The sequence below is a fragment of the Nyctereutes procyonoides genome, unplaced genomic scaffold, assembly GCF_905146905.1.
Source record: "Nyctereutes procyonoides isolate TBG_1078 unplaced genomic scaffold, NYPRO_anot_genome, whole genome shotgun sequence".
In the NCBI taxonomy this organism is placed as follows: domain Eukaryota; kingdom Metazoa; phylum Chordata; class Mammalia; order Carnivora; family Canidae; genus Nyctereutes; species Nyctereutes procyonoides.
The window spans coordinates 10,256,224-10,262,223 of NW_026575125.1; positions in this window are offsets into that span (position 1 = coordinate 10,256,224).

Below are 6,000 nucleotides of genomic sequence, written 5' to 3' on the forward strand. Positions count from 1 at the left end.
CAATTTACCAACATACAGAATAACACCCAGTGCTCATCCCGTCAAGTGTACCCCTCAGTGCCCGTCACCCATTCACCCCCACCCCCCACCCTCCTCCCCCTCCACCACCCCTAGTTCATTTTTGTGGGAAGAGTTTTGATGACTGCTTTGATCTCCTTACTAGTAATTGGTCTCTTTGGATTTTTTTTAAAGATTTTATTTATTCATCTGAAAGAGACTTGAGCAGGGGGAAGGGCAGAAGGAGAAGCCGACTTCCTGCTGAGCAGTGAGCCAGACATGATTCCAGGACCCCAGAATCATGAGCTGAGCCGGAGGCAGATGCTTAACTGACTGAGCCACCCAGGCACCCTAATCTCTTCAGATTTTTCTATTCATGGTTCAGGTTTGGTAGGTTGTAGATTTGGAGGAATTTATCCGTTTCTGCTAAGTTGTCAGTTTGTTGGGGTATAATAATTCCTCCTAATAGTCTCTTAGGACTCTGCATATTTATGTGGTATCAGTTGTAAAGTCTCTTCTTTCATTTATACTTTTATTTGAGTCCTTTTTTTTTTTTTTCTTTTGCTAAGGTTTTAAGGTTTGCTAAATCTAGCTAAGGTTTTATCTTTCCAAAAACCCAGCTATTCCACTGGTCTTTTCTGTTGTCTTTTTAGTCTCTAGTTTATTTATTCTGCTCTGATCTTTGTATTTCCTTCCTTCTGCTAGTTTTGGGCCTAGTTTTTCTTTTTGTAGTTCCTTGAGATGTAAAGTTAGGTTTTGTGTTTGAGCTTTTTGTTTCTTAACATAGACATTTACTGCTCTAAATTTCTCCCTTAGAACAGCACTTGCCACATGCCGTAAGTGTTGGTATGTTATGTTTCCCTTTTCATTTGCCTCAAGATGTTTTTTATTTCTCTTTCTTATTTGACCCATTTGTTGGTTAAGAGCATGTTGTTTAATTTCCATGTATTTGGTTATTTTCCAGCTTTATTCTTAAAATTGATTTCTAGTTTTATACCATTGTGGTTGTTATGATTTCAATCTTAAACTTTTTTACTTGTTTTGTAGCCTAACATATGATCTATCATGAAGAATGTTCTGTGTGAGCTTAAGAATGTCTTATGTTCCTGTTGGATTTGTGAAAATTAATAAAGGGAAATCTTACTTAGAATGGAGTTGGGAAGCCCTGTAGCAGGGAGCTCTCCCACACGTGAATTTTTCATCACAGCTTACTTCATTTCTATGCCAGAAAGAGTTTACTTTATTGCTCTAGCAGGAGGAAGGAAGATCCCGATGTCCTGGGATCGAGTCCCACGTTGGGCTCCCTGCATGGAGCCTGCTTCTCCCTCTGCCTGCGTCTCCTCTGCCTGCGTCTCTCTCTCTCTCTCTGTGTGTGTGTCTCTTATGAATAAATAAATAAAATCTTTAAAAAAAATAAAGTCAACATTACTTAGTGATCAGAAGTGGGATCTGAAGGAGATGAATACCTGAGGAACTAACAACCCTCAGAACAAATGGCAGTACCCACCTAAGCCCTTTGTGTTCTCCACTTCCCTGAGATGGCTTTTTTCTTTTGGTTGGGTAAATCTCCTCTCCAATGGAGTTCCCTCCCTTGGTTAAGCCCTCTGACTTTATTCAGTATTCGTTTTTTGTTTCTGTGGAGGCACTGCCTTGCCTGGTGAGTACTCTTTGGTTTTTATTTGTCCTCTTTCTGTTTGCTGCAGCTTCTTGGTAAGTGACCCATCCTGTCCGAGAGCGGGGGTAAAACACATTATTCCCTTGTTTCAGAACAGCTGTTCAAAACAGGGTCCCTTGTAGGTAAGACACTTTAGGGAATCTAAAGGCAGGATAGGTTCACCCTAGTCCTTGGACCAGGCTCGTGGCCTTTGTGGAAAAATAGGCAAACTTTTGGATAATTTGGAATTGTGATGGTCCATTCTGGGGAAACTTTGACTTAGATAAATCCACCTGAAGGGCCACCGTAAAGAGAGGATCCCAACCCTCTCAGAGACCATGGAGTGCATTCTGTGGTATGCAGGAGCTTCTAAAAGACAAAATTATTTCAAAAACATCTCTAAAAAGGATCCTTGGGGTGCGTGGGTGGCTCAGTCTGTTGAGCAATTAAGCAGTTAAGCGGCTGCCTTCAGCCCAGATCATGGTCCTGGGGTCCTGGGATGGAGCCCTGCACTGGTGTCCCTGCTTAGGGGGGAGCCTGCTTCTCCCTCTCCCTCTACCCCTCCCCGCCACTTGGGCGCGCTCTCCTGCCTTCTCTCTCAAATAAATAAATAAAATCTTAAAAAATTAAAAAGGATCTTTAACAGCATGCAGATAAAAATCTTTCATGAAAAAACACAAACTTTGGCCATCTGAGCAGGTAAACTTTTTTTTTTTTATTTGAGCAGGTAAACTTAGTCCCTCTTCTAGAAACACAATTTAATTTGGATCCGGCTATTCTTAGGAGTTTTGTGCTTGAGACATGGCTAAGGTTTTTGTTTTGTTTTGTTTTAAACTAGGGCAGCCCTGGTGTCGCAGTGGTTTAGTGCCGCCTGCAGCCTGGGGTGTGATCCTGGAGACCCTGTATCGAGTCCCACATCAGGCTCCCTGCATGGAGCCTGCTTCTGTCTCTGCCTCTCTCTCTGTGTGTGTATCATGAATGAATAAATAAAATCTTAAAAAAAAAAGAGTTTTTAGGTGCAATGATTATGTTTTTATGGCATGTATGGCTAAAAATAGCTTCCTCAGATATTTTTTGGTCCAAAAATCTCCAAACTTGAGAGTTTTGCTGACTTAAATGATGGAATTTCATTGAATATCTGGATACTTTTTTAAAGGAGATAAAATATTAAAACATTACTGAAAATAGACTTACCCACTTTTGACTTATTATGGAGAAACTAATGATATTTGGGTCTGTTAGTGAACACACTTCATGCCATGCTGAGAAAATGTCCTATGAGAAAAGCACATGTTTCTAGTCATAAAATATATTTATAAATTTGCAATCCATAGTTGCTTACACTTCAGTTTTTGCTGGGAATTAGGGATCCTAAGGGTTAAGAGTTCTAAACACATGTAAAAATACACCTGCTGCAAATAATAAGGATGAAAGAAAACTATATATGAAAAGTGTGCAAAGTAGGATGTGTGCTTTTAGTAAAAGGAGGTATGAGGAATGGATGTGTATTTTGTTGAGTAGAATCAAAGTGATTTTATCCTAAGAGAAAGCAGGCTGTTTTGGAAAGGGAAAGAGCAAAGAACAGACAAGTGGACAAATAAAATTGTAGGTTTGTGGGAAAGGAATCTTGGGAAAGGTATTTTATATGTAATTTAGCTAAGATTAAAATGAATTCATTTAAAAATGAGCTTTAATAAATCAAAAATATCCTAGGGTTCCTGGGCAGCTCAATTATTTGTTTCTTGGTTTCAGCTCAAGCTCTGATCTCATGGCTCGTGAGGTTGAGCCCCACGTTGGGCCCCGCACTCAGTGAGAGTTTGCTTAGATAATCTCTCCCTCTGCCCCTTCCCTCACTTGCTCTCTCTTTCAAATAAATAAATCTTTAAAAAAATAAAAATGTATCCTGGTACAAAATTAAAATTTATGGTTTTTTTGGTCCTTGTTAAAAGGAAAAGTTTTCTATTGTTATTGGCCTCTTCTTTTAAAAAAAAAATTCAAGTTAATTAACATAGTGTAACATTGGTTTCAGGAGTAGAATTCGGTGATTCATCACTTACATATAACACCCAGATGATCCCAACAAGTGCCCTCTTTAATGCCCATCACCCATTTAATCCATTGTCCACCCATCTCCCCTCCAGCAACCCTCATTTGCTCTCTACAGTTAAGAGTCTCTTATGGTTTGCCTCCTTTTCTCTTTTTATCTTATTTTTGTTTCTTCTCCTTTGTTCATCTATTTTTTTTACTAAATTCCATGCATGATTGAAAGCATATATTTGTCTTTCTCTGACCGACTTTTTCACTTAGCATAATACCCTCTAGTTCCATTCGTGTTGTTGCGAATGGCAAGATTTCATTCTTTTTGATGACTGAGTAGTATTCCTTTGCATGTTTACCATATTTTTTAAATTTTTAAATTTTTTTAAAGATTTTATTTATTCATGAAAGACACACACAGAGAGGCAGAGACACAGGCAGAGGGAGAAGCAGGCTCCACGTAGGGAGCCCGACATGGGACTCAATCCCGGGTCTCCAGGATCACACCCTGGGCTGAATGCGGCACTAAACCACTGGGCCACTGGGGCTGCCCTTAATTAATTAATTAATTTATTTATTTTCAAAGATTTCATTTTATTTATTTATTCAACTCCAGGTACTGGGTCTTAAGAAAATCTGGGCAGCGCGGAGGGCTCAGCGGTTTAGCGCCGCCTTCAGCCCAGGGTGTGATCCTGGAGACCCGGGATGGAGTCCCACATTGGGCTCCCCGCGTGGAGCCTGCTTCTCCCTCTGCCTGTGTCTCTGCCTGTCTCTCTCTCTGTGTCTATGAATAAATAAATAAAGTCTTAAATAAACAAACAAACAAACAAATAAATAAACCGCTGAGCCACCCAGGCTGCCCTACCACATTTTTTTTTTTTAAGATGGGGAGTGGTTTGAGGCAAAGGGCAAGAGAGCGAGAGAGACTCTTATGCAGGCTCCACACCCAACATGAAGCCTGAAATGGGGCTCCATCTCACAACCCAGAGATCATGACCTGAGCTGAAATCACGAGTCAGATTCTTAACCAACTGAGTGACTCTCTGGCACCACTATATACCACTTCTTTTTTGTCTATTCATCAGTCAGTAGACTTTGGGCCCTTGCCATAATTTGGCTATTGTTGATAATGCTGCTATAAACTTTGGGGTGCATGTGCCTTTTGAATCAGCATTTTTGTATCCTTTGGATATATACCTTGTGGTGCAATTGCTGGGTTGTAGGGTAGTTCTATATTTAACTTTTTGAGGAAACTCCATACTGTTTTCTAGAGTGCCTGTAGCAGTTTGCATTCCAACCAACAGTGCAAAAGTGTCTACATCCTTGCCAACATTTGTTGTTTCCCTGAGTTGTTAATTTTAATTTTAGCCATTCTGACAGGTGTGAGGTGGTATCTCATTGCGGTTTTGATTTGTATTTCCCTGATGATGAATGATGTTGAAGCATCTTTTCATGTGTCTTAGCCATTTGTACATTGTCTTTGGAGAAATATCTATTCATCTGCCCATTTGTTAACTGGTTTGTTTATCTTCTGGGTGTTGAAACTGAAGAGTTCTTTATAGATTCTAGATACTAGCCCTTTATCCAGTACTCCATTTGCAAATATCTTCTCCCATTCTGTTGTTTGCCTTTTAGTTTTGTTGTTTCCTTCTCTGTGCAGAAGCTTTTTATTCTGATGAGGTCCCAATAGTTCCTTTTTGCTTTTGTTTCCCTTGCCTCTGGGGATGTGTCTAATAAGAATTTGCTGTGGCCAAGGTCAAAGAAGTTGTTGCCTCTTTTCTCCTCTAGGATTTTGATAGTTTTCTGTCTTACATTTAGGCCTTTCTGAATTTATTTTTGGGTAGGGTGTAAGAAAGTGGTCCAGTTTCATTCTGCACGTGGCTGTCCAGTTTTCCCAACACCATTTGTTGAAGACACTGTCCTTTTCCCACTGGATATTCTTTCCTGCTTTGTCAAAGATTAGTTGACCATAGAGTTGAGGGTCCATTTCTAGGTTCTCTATCCTGTCCCATTGATCTGTGTGTCTGCTTTTGTGCCAATACCATACTGTCTTGATGATTACAGCTTTGTAATACAGCTTGAAGTCTGAGATTGTGATGCCTCCCACTTTGCTTTTGTTTTTCAACATTAGTTGGCTATTCTGGGTCTTTTCTGGTTCCATACGAATTTTAGGATTGTGTGTTTCAGGTGTGTGAAAAATGCTGCTGTTATTTTGATCAAGATTGCATTGAATGTGTAGATTGCTGTGGGTAGTATAGACATTTTAACAAAATTTGTTCTTCCAATCCATGAGCGTGGAATGCTTTTCATCT